This window comes from Gracilinanus agilis, chromosome 1 (genome assembly GCF_016433145.1).
Source record: "Gracilinanus agilis isolate LMUSP501 chromosome 1, AgileGrace, whole genome shotgun sequence".
Lineage (NCBI taxonomy): Eukaryota > Metazoa > Chordata > Mammalia > Didelphimorphia > Didelphidae > Gracilinanus > Gracilinanus agilis.
The window spans coordinates 282,084,048-282,103,651 of NC_058130.1; positions in this window are offsets into that span (position 1 = coordinate 282,084,048).

A 19,604-nucleotide genomic window follows, 5' to 3' on the forward strand; every position below is an offset into this window, starting at 1 on the left:
GGAAAATTAGAAAACAGTATGACAAAAATTAGATTTACATCAATATCTTACACCATATACCAAGATAAATTCAAAATAGGTAAATGACTTAAATATAAAGAATGAAATCATAAATAGATGAACATAGATTAATATACCTGTCAGATCTGTGGGAAAGGAAAGAATTTAAGACTAAGTAAGAGATACAGAACACTGCAAAATGTAAAATGAATGACTTTGACTTTGATTATATCAAATTTAAAAGGTTTTGTACAAAAAAAAACAATGCAACCAAAATTAGAAGGAAAACAACAAAATGGGAGAACATTTTTATAACAAAACTCTCTGACAAATGTTTAATTTCCCAAATATATAAGGGACTGAGTCAAATTTATGAAAAAATCTAGCCATTCTCCAATTGACAAATGGTCAAGGGACATGACTAGGCAGTTTTCACTTGATAAAATCAAAACTAATAAGCACATGAAAAAAGTGTCCTAAATCCCTCCAGATTAGAGAAATGCAAATTAAAACTCTGAAGTACCGCCTCAAACCTAGCACACTGGTCAATATGACAGTAAAGGAAAGTGATAAATGTTGGAGGGGATGTGGCAAAATTGGAACACTAATACACTGCTGGTGCAGTTGTGGATTGGTCTAACTATTCTGGAGGGCAATTTGGAACTATGCCCAAAGGGCTTTAAAAGAGTGCCTACCCTTTGACGCAGCCATATCACTGCTGGGTTTGTACTCAAAAAAGGAAAAAGGAAAAAGACTTGTATAATATTTATGGCGCACTCTGGTAGCAAAAAATTGGAAAATGAGGAAGTGTCCATATGTTGGTGATCGAATATTATTGTGCAGAAAGGAATAAAGAAAAGGAAGAATTCCATGTTGTTATAGGCAAATAAAAGATAAGACATAAAAATAGGTAGAAAGGAATATAGCAATGCACAGACAGCAAGACATAAGAGCTGTGCTAGAAGAGATGGACATTCTGAGTAGAATCCAGAGTGAGGTGTAGTTGTTGGAAGTCTGAACTGCCAAGAGCAAGAAGTAAGGTGCTTAGCAGCTTGGATCCAGTTGGCTGTTTTGTATCCTACCTTTGGAGATCTTGGGGAAACATTTAGCAAGTGTCAAGACTGAGGGAAGGGCAAGTCACTGTGATTGGGTGGACTAATCACAGAGAGTCTCTAACCTAGTCTGTGGATTACTGGCTGTTCAAGAGTTTTTCCCTTTACCCGTGTCATCGTGGACTCAGCTTGAAGCAAAATCTCCAGGGGAATGAGAAACTCCTCTTGACTCCAAAGCCCACAGCAGCCACTCCTGTTTCCCAGCCAGGCTGTCTGCCTGTGCTGGAGGCAGTGAAGCCAAGTTTAACCCTATCCCACCTTCCTTCCCAAGACTTTATTAAATAGTTTTCATAACTTCCTGTCTATTTTCCTTCTCCTCAACCAAACAAGGACCCACTGTCTCTATGGATTATTCCCTGGCTTAAGTGAGGAAGACAGTTAGGTTTAACCGCGATTCCCAGTCCTGGCTCTACTCATTCCCAGCATTGCCCTGTATTTGTGGGAGTGGTATGATTCCACTGCGTGTCAGGCAGTTAGCCTATTTACCCCATCATTCTTCCATCATCCACATCTCCTTCTACTACCCCAGTGTATTTATTTAACCCCCTACAATGTGACCTGGAAAGACCTCCAGGAAATGATGCAGAGCTAAAGGAGAAGAATCAGGAGAACATTGTACACAGAGTACATTGTATACATTGTGGTACAATTGAATGTAATAGACTTCTCTACTAGCAGCAATGCAATGACCCAGGACAATCCAGAGGAATTTGGGAGAAAAAACACTGTCCACATCCAGAGAAAGAACTGTGGAATCAGAAATACATTAGAAAAAATATGCAATCCATTACATAGTGCTAGAGGGATGTGATTAGAGTTTTGATGTTAAAAGATTACTGTACTGCAAATATAAATAACGTGAAAATGGGTTTTGAACAATGATACATTTATAATCCAGCAGAACTGCTTGTCAGTTCCAGGAGAGGGGAGGAAAGTGCAGGGGATAGGGGAGATCATGAATCTTGTAACCATGGGAAAATATTCTAAACAAAAATTTAAAAAAAAACCTAGATACATGTAAAACCCAGTAGAATTGTGCATCAGCTAAGGGGGGGGGGTAGGAAGGTTTGGGGGAGAGGGAAAGAACATGAAATATGTAAATATGGGGAAATATTTAAAATTAAAAATTAAAATTAAAAAATTAAAAAACTTATCATATCCCTATTGAACCACGTGATTGATCCTTTGTTTTTCTTCTGTGTTTCTGCTCTGTAAGTCCTTTCTCTGGATGTGGATAGCATTCTTTCTCATGAGTTCCTCTGGGTTGTCCTGGATCATTGTACTGCTGCTAGTAGAGAAATCTATTACATTCTATTATGCCACAGTATATCTGTCTCTGTGTACAATGTTCTTCTGATTCTGCTTCTTTTGCTTTGCGTCAATTCCTGGAGGTCTTTCCAGTTCACATGGAATTGTTCCAATTCATTATTCCTTTCAGCACAATAGTATTCCATCACCATCAAATACCACAGTTTATTGAGTCATTCCCCAATCGAGGGACACCCCTTCATTTTCCAAGTTTTTGTCACCACAAAGAGTGCAGCCATAAATATTTTTGTACAAGTGTTTTTCCTTATTATCTCTTTGGAGTACAAACCCAGTAGTGGTATGATTGGATCAAAGGGCAGTCAGTCTTTTAAAGCCCTTTGGGCATAGTTCCAAATTACCCTCCAGAATAGTTAGACCAATTCACAACTCTACCAGCAGTGTATTAGTGTTCCAATTTTGCCTCAACCCCTCCAACATTTATCACTTTCCTTTGCTGTCATATTGACCAATGTGCTAGGTGTGAGGTGGTACCTCAGAGTTGTTTTAATTTGCATTTCTCTAATCAAAGGGATTTAGAACACCTGACAGCTACAAGAGCTGCAAGTAATTGATAAATAGCAAACATTAGGCTCTCCTAATCATGATGTCTCTTCATCACTTAACTTTTGTATAGGGCTTTAAAGGTTAAAAGGTACTTTTATCTACATTGTAATAGACAATAATTAAGAAACCATATCCACAAAAAGATAACTAACAGTGCAAAATGCTATATATTTTTATACAAATGATACAGACTCTGCAAAACTCTTGAAGTTCAGAAGAGGGAGAGATTGCTTTCAATTTCTATTCTCAGGAAAGACTGCCTAGATGAGGTAGGAGTCAAACTAGGTCTTGAAGGACATTTAGATTAAAAAGGCAAAAACTATTAGAATACTGCTATTTCTTATGATCGACATCTGGAAGGAGAATCCTAGGAACTTGAGCTAGAGTCTGGGTGGACAAAAGAAGGAAAAGGGCAATGCTTTGGGGGTTAAATAACACTAAGATCATATTTTGAATATAGTTCAGAAAAATTTCAGAATTAAGTATGAATCTAAGTATGAATCTAGACTTCTGGCTCTAGAAAAAATATTTTAAAAAGCTGAAAAACAATCCATCAAAGAAGATAAATTGTTATGACCATTTTTCTAGGCTTTAGTTGCAAATCACTTGACATATGGAGCACATTAAATCTTTTTTTTCCCAGAGAAAGACCACAAATGTCACTAATTAGTGCAATGCCTTCTTGGCATTTCCTGTAAATTTTATGGGAATCTCACTACAGTAGGCATAACTCACTTCACCTGCCCAGGGTTGTTTTATGGTGGGACAATCCTGTGTCCCGTGTGCTATATTACTCAAAGAAATGAGATTCTTAATTTTGCTGAGAGAACACTGAGTCAAGAAGATATAAGAATGGAAATAGAACTTGCTTCAGTTTGTGGAAGGTACTCAAAAACAGAAGAGAGGAGAGAAAAGAGAGAGACAGAAAAGTAGACAGAAAAAGAGACAGAGAGAGAAGCAGACAGGCAGTCAGAGAGAAAACTATAGTCCCAGAGCTACAGACATCTAGACCAAATCATGTCCCTCAACTTCCAGCATCAGCAGCCTTTGAAACTATTGAAAGAGAATTGCCTTCAAGTGATCTTCTCTTTTCTGTTTCTATATGTTTTCATACATACTAATCAGTATAACTTCTTTGGTTTATTTTTGTTGCTTTCTTTGATAAAGATTTTTACTAACATTTTACATGATACATGATATTCTTTTGTGTAACTGACATTTGTTGGGGAAGAGCTAAAACTGACTAATGTACTCTATAAGGCTATTGCAATGATCCAAGAATGAGGTAATAAGGGTCAGCACCAGGGTACTAGTTATGTTAGTAGAGAGAAATGGGTATAGATAAGATATTGTAAAGGAAGAAATGACAACACTTGACAACAGATTGGATATGTGGAGTGAATGCTGAGTATGACACAAAGACTGTGAGCCCTGGGGGATTGTGATATTCTCAAAATAGAGGAGTTCAGAAGAGGATAAAGTTTTGGGCAAATGATAATAAGCTCTTTTTCAGACACATTGAGTTTGAGATGGCTATGGAAGTTCAGTTTTAAATGTTTAAAAGGTGATGCTAGACTGGAGCTCAGGAGAGAAGTTAAAGCCAGATATTTATACCTAGGTGAGAATTGAACCTTTGTAACCTGATGAAATCACCAAGTGATATAATACATATATAGAGAAAAGAAGAGGGCCCTGGACAAAGCCTTGGAGATCACCCATGGCTGGATGTGATCTGGATGATGAACCTGCAAAAGAGATTTAACTGCAGGCACTGTGTAGATTATCTTCATGAGAAGGTGGGTGGAGAATGTGTAAGAGAACCAAGGGAAGATTCTTTTAAGGATAACCGAAGACATATAGGTAGCAGGAAAGGTACACATATATAGAGAGAGACTAAAAATTACAGAGGACAAAGGCAAGAGAAGAGGCAATCTGCTGTAGAAAATGGGATGGTGTAGAATCAAAGATATATGTAGAAGGCTTTATTTTGGAGGAGATAGTGAGAGATATCTGAGTGATGCTCACAGTGGAAGAGGGAAAAAGAGGACCTAGAAAATGACCTTTAGATTCTTGTTTGAAAAAGCAAGGGATGGAAGAAGTTGTGCTGTGGGGAGCTTGAAGAGGAATGAAAAGTTTAGATTAGCAACTATGACAAAGAGAGAAAGAAGAAAGTATTGTTTAGTTCTTTTCAGTTGTATCTGACTTTCTCCTGAACACTTTTGGGTTTTTCTTGGCAAAGATAATGCCATTTCTTTTTCTAGCTCATTTAGATGAAGAAACAGAGGCAAGCAGGGGTTAAGTGACTTGCCTAGATCACAACAGCCAGTAAGTGTCTAAAGCTATATTTGAATTTAGGTCTTCCTGACTCCAGGCTTAGCACTCTCTGCTGTGCCACCTAGCTATCCTAAGATCATTATTGTTCAATTGTTTCAGTTGTTTCTAGTTGTTCCAGTTGTGTCCAACTGTTCATGACCACATTTGGGTTTTTCTTAGCAAAGATACTAGAGTGGTTTGCCATTTCTTTGTCTAGCTCCTTTTACAGATGAGGAAACTGAGGCAAACTGCCTATAACTACCACTAATAACAACCACCCCACAAAATTCCAACTCAACCCACCCAATCAAAATCTACCCAATCAGGGTTTAATCCGACCCCAATTAGATCTGTCAACAAAGACCAGCCATGTTCCAAAAAGTTCAAGGAAGGGAAAAAAACCACAACAGGCCAAACCAAAAGTCAAAAACCCAAAAGACAAAAAGACTTCTAAAGGATAAAGCCAAAAACCCTCTCAGTAAGCTCAGGCCCACCTTTATATTCCAGCAACCAAATGCCAACCACTAATCACCAAGCCACACTACCAGCAACCAACCCCCAATTACCAACTTAAGTCCAGCAGCCAACTTCCCTGCAACTGCCAACCCTAACTGTCAGCAACTGACTCCTCCCCCCCCCCCCCCCACCTGTCAGCAAATGATAGCCTTAAGCAACTGACGCTGGTCAGGCAGGGGATTCCCCAGTTCCTACTTCCTGTCACTGTGGGCTTGTTAATCCCGACACATCTCTATGATAAGAGGACCTCCAGGTGCCCTGTTAAATTACAAAAGGAATAAAGAATTCCTTTTTACAGTCCTCTCTGAACTTTCCTCTAGCTAGACTACTTGTGGTGTTGGCAGAGCTATCTTATTCTCCAAAACTCAGGATCAAATCCCAAATCATATCTATTCATGACAATTGCAAGTGGGGTTTTTATATATTAGCCTCATATGCCTATATGTCACACACATATCTCATTATAGCATGGGAGAAAGTTAGCAAGTCATGGTGGAGATTCCTGAAAAAATGTTACATCTCAGTACCCAGGAGAAAAGAACTCCAATTTATTCTATTCATTAGAAGAAAAAAGGATGGTCATCCTCTTTCTTTCTTCTCTTCCTCCCATGGAGTTTATGGCATTATTCTAAAGTAAGAGTCCTTATCCTGGGGTATCTGGTTTTTAAAAAACTATTTCAAAATAATTGTCTTCCTTTGTAATATAATGTATTTCATTTTTTGCATTTTGAAAACATTATTCTGCGAAGGGGTCCATAGATTTCACTAGACTTCTAAAGTGGTCTACAACACAAAAAAAGTGTGAAGAAGTCCCCACTTAAGCAATATATGACCAACCAAATGGAGTGTGAAAATGGGTTATATACCACCCTCTCTGGAATAGCTAATTTGGGGTTTGTCTCCAATACAACCACAATTTATCCTTCAGTTATTATTGCCCAATGTCCCTCAACTCTGTTTCCTTTCACTACTGTACAAGCTTCCAGCATCTCCATTTCTGAGCCAGGAATTATGAGAAGTGACTGACTATATGACAAAGTAGTTTTAACTTCCTTCCAGAAAGAATCTATCCAGCCCAAGGAATTTGATTTGTGAAGTCAAATCATGCCTAAATCAACTCCAGGGCTACCATAATTTTATATCTTAAAAAAAAAAACCCTTACTTTCTGTCTTAACTAAGTATGAGTTCCGAGGTAAGGGCCAAGCAATTGGGACCAGAGGCACACAACTAGGAAGTAGTATCTGAGGCCAAATTTGAACCCAGGACCTCCTGTCTCCAGGCCTGAATAATTTTATTCATTTAAAAAAAAACTTTACCTTGTTGGGAAGATGGTGGAGTAGAGCATGAAATTTCCTCACCCTCCTAATACCCCCAATGAACAAACAAAAATAATTCCTCAGAATAAATTCTAAAAACATAAAAAAAACAAACAGGAGTCAGGAATAAAGCTGAGCAGCCTGGGACAACTAGAGAGGAAGGTTTCTGACTTCCCTGGCCTTAGTCTCATCATTGCAGGCCCTGTGGGGAGGAACAGAGCAAATAGAGAAAACAACCAGCAACTTCACTTTGTTTGCTGAGTCCCAGAGTTTATATCTCTGAGGATACCACTGGAATCTGAAAGTGGAGAGCCCTGGAAGTAGCTATGTTTGCTACAGCCTTGGCTTCAGAGACTCCTGCTGACCCACAGCTGGGAATTATAAGCATGGATTCCACAAAGTCCATGGGCACCAGTTCCAAGGGCAGGAACTCAAACCTCATTGTTAACAAATGAAAGACTTTGGAAGCCCATTACTATGTGGACAAGTAATATCTGCTCTATGCTAGACTGTGGCAGTAGGAAAGGAGGAGTAAAGAAGGAGCATGCACTGATGAGTGTGCTTGCTGAGGGACTGGGGCCTCATCAGTTGTAGTAACTCCCAAGAGAGTGGAGTCCCTGGTTGATACCTCACTGGGAGATGGACTGAATGCTTGTAGTTGCAGTGGCAGAACTATCTGCAGGATCTGGTTGGAGTACCTAGGTCAATCACAGACTTGAGTGGGAAACAGGGATTACATCCAACCCTGGACTGGAATAACTGGAATAAAAACTATAATAACTAAAAAGAACCTAGGAAAAAAACACAAAAAAGTCCTGAAACCTGAGGTACAATACCTCAACATACTAGGAACCCTGGGACTACAGCAAAAAAAGTCAATATTTAAGTCTATTGGCCTGGTTGCTAATTTTTTTTAATGAATGAATAAATATGAGCAAGCTAAAGAGAAAGAAGCCAACTATTGATATCTATTATGACGACAGAGAAGACCTGGGCAAAAACTCAGAGAACATTGAAGTAAAAACACCTATTTCAAAAACAACAAATAAATACAATAAATGGCCAAAAAGAGCTTTTAGAATTGCTTTAAAAAGACCTTAAAAGTCAAATGAGAGAAGTTGAGGAAAAATTAGAAAAAATAACAACAATGCAAGAAAATCAAGAAAATTATGAAAGAAAAATCACCAAAATGAAAAAAACTCATTGAAGAAAATAATCTACAGTGGTACCTTGACACACAAGTTTAATTCCTTCCATGGCCAAGTTTGTAGCTCAATTTGCTCACTTGTCAAATAGAATTTCCCCATTTGAATGAATGAAAATGCAATTAATCCATTCTGCGCCCCCCCCAAAAAAAACACACAAATTTTTGTTTTATGTGCTTTCAAATACAAAAATGTACTTTATAAATAACAAATAAATATATTTATAGGTAAGAGAGAATGTAAAGAAATAAATTTGCTTATGAAATGTTATTTACCTTCAAGATCAGGTGAAGATGCTGGTGGAAAAGGTTTTCATTCCATGTGCTATTGCTTAATATGACTTAGTCTCTACACACATAACTATATTTAAATGTAAAATTGAACTTACACATTACTTATGATAATAAATAGGGACAAAAAGGAATACACCTTCTTTTCAGCTACACATGGTACATTTACAAAGATTGACCATGTAATAGGGCATAGAATCATTGCAAACAAATGCAAAAGAGCAGATATAATAAATGTAACCTTCTCAGATCATAATGCAATAAAAATAATAATTATATAATAATTATTAAGGGCACCTGGACAGGCAAATCAAAAACCAATTGGAAATTAAACAATATGATTCTCCAAAACCAATTTGTCAAAGAAGAAATCATAGAAAGAATCAACAATTTCATTGAAGAGAATGACAATGATGAGACATCCTACCAAACTCTGTGGGATGCAGCCAAGGCAGTACTCAGGGTGAAATTTATATCCTTAAGTGCATATATTAACAAATTAAGGAGGGCAGAGATCAATGAATTGGGTATGCAACTCAAAAAATTAGAAAGTGAGCAAATTAAAAACCCCCAGATGAAAACTAAATTAGAAATACTAAAAATCAAGGGAGAAATTAATAAAATCAAAAGTAAAAGAACTATTGAATTAATAAATAAGACTAGAAGCTGGTATTTTGAAAAAACAGATAAAATAGACAAAGTACTGGTCAATTTATTAAAAAAAAGGAAAGAAGAAAACCAAATTGACAGTATCAAAGATGAAAAGGGAGACCTCACCACTAATGAAGGGGAAATTAAGGCAATCATTAAGAACTATTTTGCCCAATTATATGGCAACAAATATAAGAATTTAGGAGATATGGATGAATATTTACAATAATATAAATTGCCTAGATTAACAGCAGAAGAAATAGAATACCTAAATAATTCCATATCAGAAAAAGAAATTGAACAAGCCATCAAAGAACTCCCTAAGAAAAAATCACCAGAACCTGATGGATTCATAAGTGGATTCTATCAGACATTCAAAGAGCAACTAATCCTAATTCTATACAATTATTTGATATGATAAGCAAAGAAGGAGTCCTACCAAATTCCTTTTATGACACAAATATGGTACTGATCTCAAATCCAGGTAGACCAAAAACAGAGAAAGAAAACTATAGACCAATCTCCCTAATGAACATAGATGCAAAAATCTTAACTAGAAGCAAAGAGACTCCAGCAAGTAATTAAGAAGATCATCCACCATGATCAGGTGGGATTTATACCAGGAATGCAAGGATGGTTCAACATTAGGAAAACCATCCAAATAATTGACCATATCAACAGTCTAACAAACAAAAATCACATGATTATCTCAATGGATGCTGAAAAAGTCTTTGACAAAATACAGCATCCATTCCTATTGAAAACATTGAAAAGTATAGGAATAGAAGGACCCTTCCTAAAAATAATAAACAAAATATACCTAAAACCATCAACAAGCATTATATGCAATGGGGATAAATTAGAAGCCTTCCCAACAAGATCAGGAGTAAAACAAGGATGCCCATTATCACCTCTATTATTCAACATAGTACTAGAAACACTAGCAATAGCAATTAGAGAAGAAAAAGAAATTGAAGGTATCAAAATAGGCAATGAGGAGACTAAGCTATCACTCTTTGCAGATGATATGATGGTATACTTAAAAAACCTAGAGAATCAACTAAGAAGATGGTAGAAATAATCAACAACTTTAGCAAAGTGGCAGGATACAAAATAAATGCACATAAATCATCAGCATTTCTATACATTTCCAACACACTAGAGCAGCAAGAAGTAGAAAGAGAAACACCATTCAAAATCACCCTAGACAATATAAAATACTTGGGAATCTATCTACCAAAACAAACACAGGAATTTTACGAAAACAACTACAAAACACTTTCCAAACAAATAAAACTGGATCTCAACAATTGGAAAGCCATTAATTGTTCATGGGTAGGACGAGCTAACATAATAAAAATGAACATTCTACCCAAATTAATTTACCTATTTAGCACCATACCTATCAAATTACCAAAAAACTTCTTTACTGAATTAGGAAAAACTATAACAAACTTCATTTGGAATAACAAAAGATCAAGAATATTAAGGGAAATAATGAAAAAAAAATGTGAAGGAAGGGGGCCTAGCAGTACCAGATATTAAACTATACTATAAAGAAGCAGTCATCAAAACAATATGGTACTGGCTAAGAGACAGAGAGGAGGATCAGTGGAATAGACTTGGGTTAAATGTCATCAGCAAGACAGTGTATGATAAACCCAAAGAGCCCAACTTTTGGGACATGAATCTACTATTTGACAAAAACTGCTGGGAAATTTGGAAAACAATATGGGAGAGATTAGGTCTAGATCAACATGTTACACCCTACACCAAGATAAATTCAGAATGGGTGAATGACCTGTATATAAAGAGGGAAAATATAAACAAGTTAAGTGAACACAGAATAGTTTACTTGTCACATCTGTGGGAAAGGAAAGACTTTAAAACCAAGCAAGAGTTAGAGAAAATTACAAAATGTAAATTAAATGGTTTTGATTATATCAAGCTAAAAAGCTCTTGTACAAACCAAAACAATGTAGTCAAAATCAGAAGGGAAACAACAAATTGGGAAAAAATCTTTATAACAAAAAACTCTGACAGGGGTCTAATTACTCAAATATACAATGAGTTAAATCAATTGTATAAAAAATCAAGCCACTCCCCAATTGAAAAATGGGTAAGAGACATAAATAGGCAATTCTCAGGTAAAGAAATCAAAAGTATCAATAAGCACATGAGAAAGTGTTCTAAATCTCTAATAATTAGAGAAATGCAAATCAAAACAACTCTGAGGTACCACCTCACACCTAGCAGATTGGCCAAAATGAAAGAAGGGGAGAGTAATGAATGTTGGAGGGGATGTGGCAAAATTGGGTCATTAATGCATTGCTGGTGGAGTTATAAAATGATCCAACCATTCTGGCTGGCAATTTGGAATTATGCTCAGAGGGCTATAAAAGAATGCCTGCCCTTTGATCCAGCCATACCATTGTTGGGTTTGTACCCCAAAGAGATCATAGATAAACAGACTTGTACGAAAATATTCATAGCTGCACTTTTTGTGGTGGCAAAACCTGGAAAATGAGGGTATGTCCTTCAATTGGGGAATGGCTGAACAAATTGTGGTATATTCTGGTGATGGGATACTATTGTGCTAAAAGGAATAACAAACTGGAGGAATTCCATGTGAACTGGAGAGATCTCCAAGAACTGATGCAGAGTGAAAGGAGCAGAGCCAGAAGAACACTGTACACAGAGACTGATATACTGTGGTAAAATCGAATGTAATGGACTTCTTTACCAGCAGCAATGCAATGACACAAGACAGCTATGAGGGATTTATGGTAAAAAACGCTACCCACATTTTTTCTGGCAATTGTGCTGATCCGTGCTCAGCATAATAATTTTTCAAATCGTTGCCAACTTTTTGCCAAAATTCTAAGGGAATCCATGGACTACAATTTTGAATAAGATCAAGAAATTTAGTGAGCTGATCTTTACTAATTTTTACTCCCCATTTTCTGAGGATGTGCTTAGTTATATCAATAAAAAGAGTTCTTTCCTTTGATTCACTGTGTCCCATCCTGTTAATCTATTCTTTTACTTCTAGTGTCTTCCCTTAAGGGGAGAGTTCTGAAAACTCTGGATTTCTTGGCCTTCTTTGGGCAGAAACTAAACTGTCATAATTTGGGAGTTGTCTGAGGGGGAGGGCAAATATTTACCTGAATCCAGCAATCCAAGGTCCCTGTTCCAATGATTCAAGGTCCCTGTGATCAGGTGCCAAGTGTCGAGATCTCTTTATCATCTCTGATAATCTGATAAGGACAGTTTAGTTGATAAGGAAATAAGGATGAGACAAGGGAGTTGTCTTTTTTTTTTTAAACCCTTGTACTTCGGTGTATTGTCTCATAGGTGGAAGAGTGGTAAGGGTGGGCAATGGGGGTCAAGTGACTTGCCCAGGGTCACACAGCTGGAAAGTGGCTGAGGCCAGGTTTGAACCTAGGACCTCCCGTCTCTAGGCCTGACTCTCACTCCACTGAGCTACTCAGCTGCCCCAAGGGAGTTGTCTTTTACGTCATGCTTCCAGTTCTGGCTCCAGGAGGATGGAGTTTATTATATATATTTCAAGACTCATCTCACACAAGAGAACCCCCCTGAAACTTTGCAGATGCGCAGAAGTTACAAATTATGTCACATCAAAACACAAAACATTGGTTTCAGAATAGACCAAGGCCAAGGCTGAATTTTGACTGGGTTCTTATCAGGAAGCCAAGTTGGGGAGTATCCCTCTCAGGGTCGAATTGCCCCCACTAAGATTTTGGCCTTGGCTATACCAGGCAGCAGCTTTCCTGGTCAAAGGGGAACAGTGTTAACCCTTTAAACTCTGGTTTGATAGGAACTTAAAGCTTTTCAATAAGGCCACAATACTTTTCAACAAGAAATCACAAGGATCACAGAAGGGGTCAAAGAGGAGTCTCAGATTTTTGTCTATTCTCTTATTGGCTTCCCACAGTGGAAGACTGGTAGTACTATTTGGATTTGGGATAAAGAGAACAACATACATAATTATAGGGAGGAGATTTTCTTAATGAACAGAGAAACAGAAAGGAAAGGGATTGGGATATGAGAGAAGGAAGGGTAGATTTAATAAAAGACAGCAAGGGAATAAGTAAGGGGAAGGAAGGAAGGGATATCTAAAGAAAAGTACATATCAAGAGGGAGGGAGGTAATGTGATGGAATAAGGGAGGGACTCTTAGGAGAAGAAAGAGGAAAGATTTTTAGAATCAAACACATATCATAAGGAATTGATTTTTGGAAAAGTGGATAGAATGAGAATAAAAGGATAGGAGAGAGAGATAAGAGAGGGACCTTTGAAAAGGTGGCCTAATTTGGAACTAGAAGGGAAAGGGGAGGAGGTAAAAAAAGGATTTTGGGGAAGGGGTATAGATTCTAGAGGTATTGATCAAAGGAAATTGAAAATTTGAAGAGAGTTAAGGCTGTTGTTTACAAAAATGATGAAGGCCGATATAATGAGGGAAATTAGTATTTTAATAAAAGTCATGCTGATAGAGATGAATTATTAGACCACACGCCTGTAAGAATTCAAACTGCCACATCAGTCAATTCACATTTCGTACCTTCGTGCACTCAGGTAACCAAAAGAGACTGATCCTCCTGACTCCAGGAGTCTTAACTCCTCTCTTACATCATCACGCTTCCTGTCTGCCTCCATTTTTTTACAAGAGGAATCATGGGAAATGTAGTTTTCCAAAGTCCCCTAAAATGTCCACAGGAAGTTTGTCATATAATCTATATACCTTAACGCTCAAATGAGCCCCAAATAGCTCTTAAATAGAGTCCCAGAAATTCTAAATAACACAAAAGAAAGGAAGAGGGGGACAAACAGTGAGGAAGAAAAGAGTTGATGGAAATGCATAGCTAGTAACTATGACACTGAGGATAAATGGGATGAATTCACCCATAGGAAGAAAATGGAAAGCAGAATGAATCAGAAACTGTAAGGGGGAAAAGAGGGTTTTTGGTTGAATATATTAAGAGGTTAGGTCGCTAGGGAATTGAATAATTATCAATTCCCAATTAAAGAATAAACTCAAGTCAAAATGACTTTTATGGAAGTTTATTTACAAATGTTCCTTATGCAGCAGTTCTAAGAAAAATTTGTGTGTGGGAGACCATTGGGATTTAAGTAAAAACAACATTTGGTAACTATTGATGGATTTCTATAAAGGATCTCCCCATGAAACCTACTACTTCCATACTTCAGACCTTTCATTCTTTCAGTTTAAAAATAATTTATTAAGTGCTTACTATGTGCTAGTTATTTTGCTGTTCCTTGTCAGTTTTGACTTTTCTTATAAAAATTAAACATAATTTTCATAAGATTAGAGATTGAAAGTTTTAAAGGTCTATATCTTATAGAAAAGAAAAATGTCAGAGAGCTAAAGTAACCCAAGGTCATAGAAGTTCCAAGTATAATAACCATGAATCAAATACAGGTCCTTTTATTCTAAATCTATCACTTTCCACTTGATATTTTGAAGAATTTTTATTGAAACAATAAAACAAAAAGTTGTCAATTGTCTAGGTGACTTCCTAACATTATGACACCAATAAAAGCTTCATTAACTTTTTCAGATCTACAGGATACTATTATAATACTGATATGGTACATTATTGAGTACATATATGGAAAAACTTAAATTGTCCAAGCCCAAGAAAGCTAAAATTTGCCCTATCAGTCAAATGCAACCCATTTGAGCCCAGGTGTACAATGCATCTGGAATTTTTGGCAAAATGAAATAATTTTTTTTAAAAACTCTTAATTAGCACACATAAACTGATGTGTGATTATCACCAAGCGTTATTACCCAAAATTTGGATAAATTAGTATCATTAATTATATATGTAAATTAACTTGGAAACACCATATATAGATTTTTGATCACATGGTCAACTGCTAAAGAATTTGGATATTCTTTGTCTGACTCTTTCTCAGCAAGTAAATTGGGTTAGAGAGAAATTCAGTTTGCTAAAGGATATATGGGTGCCAGCAGCTGTTTTGTGAACTGTCCCAGTTATCTGAAACCTCTGCTCTTCCTGGAAAGTGACTTAATACAGTTCTCTCTGGCAGCCTTTAAATGGGGATTTTTCTGAGGAAAACAGGAAGTATATGATAAAGTAGGAGCCAGAACTGATTAAGTGCTGTTCTCAATTCCATGGGGAAGCAAACTAAAGATAGGTTTTAGAGGACTTAATTCCAGTGTGATCAATGGCATAGGCAATTTTATTAATGTTCTTTAAAATACATACATATCTATATATCTATATCTATCTATGTATACACACATATGTGTATGTATACACATATACAAAGACAGTTTAAATGCAGTCTCATCAGTGTTCCTGAATTCAGTTTTATTTTTGGATTCTTTTATCTAATAACAGTACCAGAGATAGAGGATGTGGGTTGCAATGTAAGAAACCTAGCTACCTAGTTGTTTTCCAACCTTCATGTCAGACACTCTGATTAGATAAGCCTCTGAAGCCAATGACACTAATTTTTCATAGGAGGGTCAGATTGCCACAGCATACTGCATTTATTTTGTCTACCTCTTACTCCCACTGAGAAAAGAAAAAGGAAATCTTTAAACAAATAAGTACAGTCAAGCAAAACAAATTCTTGCATTTTTCATGTTCAAAAAATATTTCATCCTATATCCTGAGTCTATTGCTTGTCTCTCAAGAAGTCAAGAACTATCTTTATCATTAGTCCTCTGGAATCATGGTTGACCTTTGCGCATACTCTCTCCCTGCTAATTTCTATCCCTTAGAATCATTGTTTTCCTTCAAGATTCAATTCAATCATCACCTTTTCCACAAAGCTTCTCTCATTCCTCCTAGACACTAGTGAATCTCCTTCTAGTACCTTGTACTTATTTTGTACATATTATATTATTTATTTATTTCTCTATTCCCATTAGAATATACATTTCTTTTAGTCTGTTTCACTCCTTTTTGTATTCTCACTACCTAGAATAGTGTTTGTAACTTTGTAAGATCTTAATCAATGACAAATGCTCATTGTTTGATTGATTTACTCAGACCCTACATTTAGAGCTCTTTCCATCACACTATGCTGTAGTCAAATAGCAACAACAAAAAACAAAAACAAAACACTTGACTTTCAAATAATCACCAAGGAAAACTGCTCTGACATCTTAGAATCAGAGGACAAAATAGAAATTGAAGGAATCCACCAATTGCCTCCTGAAAGAGAACCCAAAGATAACCAAATTTCAAAATTCCAAGGTCAAGGGGAAAATATTGTAAACAGCCAAAAAGAAATAATTCAAATATCATGTAGCCACAGTCAGGATAGCACAAAACTTAGAAATGTCTATATTGAAGGATCAGAGAACCTGGAATATGACATTCCAGAGGACAAAGGAGCCAGGACTCTAACCAAGAATCAGCAAAACTGAGCATAATTCTTCAGGGGGAAATGGATATTCAATGAAATAGAGGACTTTCAAACATTGCTAATGAAAAGGTCAGACCTAATGGAAAATTTGACTATCAAATACAAGACTCAAGAGAATCATAAAAAGGTAAATAGGAAAGAGAAATCAAAAGACTTTCAAAATAAGGTTAAACTCTATGGAACCCTACATAGGGAGACGACTCTTGTAACACCAAAGAACTTTAGCATTATTAGGGCAATTAGAAGGAGTATAAATGAGAGCAAGGGTGTGAATTGGATAAGATGGGATGATTAATTAAAATTAATTAAATTTATTAAAATTTAATTAAATTAATTAAATTAAAATTAATTAAAAATTAAATTAACTTAAGGCATGAGAAAGGGGAATGCCTTGAGAAAGAGGAAGGGGGAAGGAAAAAAAGAATGGGGTGAATTATTGCATATAACAGAGCCATAAAAAGAGGGGAAAGGGATGAGAGTAATCTCACATGATGAGAGTAATCTCTTCAGGATTGACTCAGTGAGGGAAGAACACACAATCAATTGAGTATAAATAGCTGATAGAGCTGATAGAAAAGAGGGCAAATTGGGGGAGGTGGAGGTCAGAAATTAAACAAAGGGACATAAAATGGAATACACAGTAATGATAATGGTGCAAATTTTTTTTTGCAAATCTTTCTAATAAAGGTTTCAATTCTCATAATAATAAAGAAATGAGTTGAATATACAAGAAGAATACAAATCATTCCCTAATTGATAGTCAAAGTAAATGAACAGGTAAAATAATTAAACTTCTCTATAGTCTTACAAAAAAAGCTCTGTCTCTATTATTTAGAGGAACAAAAATTAAAATAACTCTTCACACCTACAAGATTGGCTATTATGACAGAAAAAAGAAAATTACAACACTTGGAGGAGATATGGGCCACAAATGCATTGTTGGAGGAGTTTTGAACTGATTCAATCATTCGGAAGAGAAATTTAGACCTGTGCTCAAAAGGTATAAAAAAGTACATATCCTTTGACTCAGTAATACCATTAATAGGTTTGTATCCCAAAGAGATAAAAAAAGGGAGGGGGGTTTATGTGGAAAAATATTTAAAACAACTTTTTTTATGAAGGGCAATTTTAGGAAAGTGAGAAGATACTCATTAATTGGGGAATGGCTGAGTAAATTATAGTATATAACTGTAATGGTATGCTATTGAGCTCAGGAAATTCTGTAAAGATTTGTATGAATTGAAGCTTGAAATAGTGAAATTGTAGATTGAAATAAGCAGAACTAGGAGAACATTGTACAGTGATAGGAATACTTTACAATGAACAACTGTGAATGACAGCTATTCTTAGCAATACAATGATCCAGAACTATCCCAAAGGACTCAAAATAAAAAAAAATACCATCTACTCCCAAGAGAAGAGAACTTGATGTGGTTAGTGCTAATTGGACCTCATACAAAGAATTAATTGATGGCTCAAACTGCATTTTGAGGAAATAAGTTTTATTATGAGAGAAATAGTAACAAAAGAGCTAGTATAGTGTTGTATTTTCCCTCTGTAAATATTGTATATACCATAGTTAATTATGTTTAAAATGATCCATTAGGGAGACTGGTCTCACAAAGGATCACAGGGGGGAATGTACAGGTGGAAAATTTGCCACACCTAAGCTATATTCCCAGCATCCTTTTAAGTTACATCCTCATTTGACATGTAGGGGCTTGGGAGATAATTTTGGCTGAGACCCACACTGTGGGGCTCTTTTTTGGGAGCTTGTGCTCACTTTGGTAAAGTGCTGCAAGTGTGAGTTTTTGGCTCTCTTTGCTTTGCTCACTTTACTGAAAGAATCCTTTTCCTTTTCTTTTCCTTATCTTTTTGTTTATTATTAAAGTGTATATATATATATATACATATACATATATATATATATATATAAAAACACTAGGAGTATTTATTCATTTTTACTCCTACAATTGTAAGTAATTAAGGTAAGGTAAGGTAAGGAGGTAAGGAGGTGTGGTAGGTAAAAACAGAGTATGAAAGTAAAAGTAAAAAGTAAGAGTGAGTAGGGGTTTTCAGGAATGCTTTTTATCTTGATTAGTTACTAAGGAAGAGGTAATTTGGGGGTGGGGTGGGGTGGCAGTTGTTTTTTATCAAAGGGATATCACTTTACCCATATTCCACTTTGGTCTTGTGGCTTTACCCATGGTTCACTCTGTTTGTCCACTTGGGAAGAACAAATCAAAATGTAAATAGGATGCTAATGAAATGTTAAACTCCATGGGGCAACTTCAGTTCAAGTTTTACTCTTTCCTGCACAGACTCTAAAGACCATAGTGAGTGTAGAGATTGAGCATTATTTGAATGTAGTCCTATGTGACTAGGGAACTGAACCACCTCTGTTTCTAATGACCTGGGTTATATCTAAAGATTTATGTGAGGAGTCTTTTCATAATTGTTTATCTAAGCAACCCATATGTCTTATATGAAATTCTAATCAACTAGTTATTGTTTCTATGTTCTTTTGATTGTATACAGCTACTTGTCAGGGTTTGTGGGACATTTCAGCTCACATCAAACTAAGTCTGAATCCAGAAGGAAGCAATTTTTTTCACTTTCTTAAATTTTTTTTTCCATTTGAATTTCCTTCCACAAAAGAATTAATATGGGAAAATGTTTTACATGATTGCACATGTAAAATCTATATGAGATTGCTTACCATCTCAAGGTAAGTGGGAGGTTGTGGGCAAGGGAAAGAATTTGAAGTCCAAGATTCTTTGAAAAATGTTGGAAACTATTTTTATATGTAATTGGGGAAAAATTAAATCAAATTAAAAAAATAAACTAATAAACAATTATTACCTCTTTCTTCTACTGCCTCCC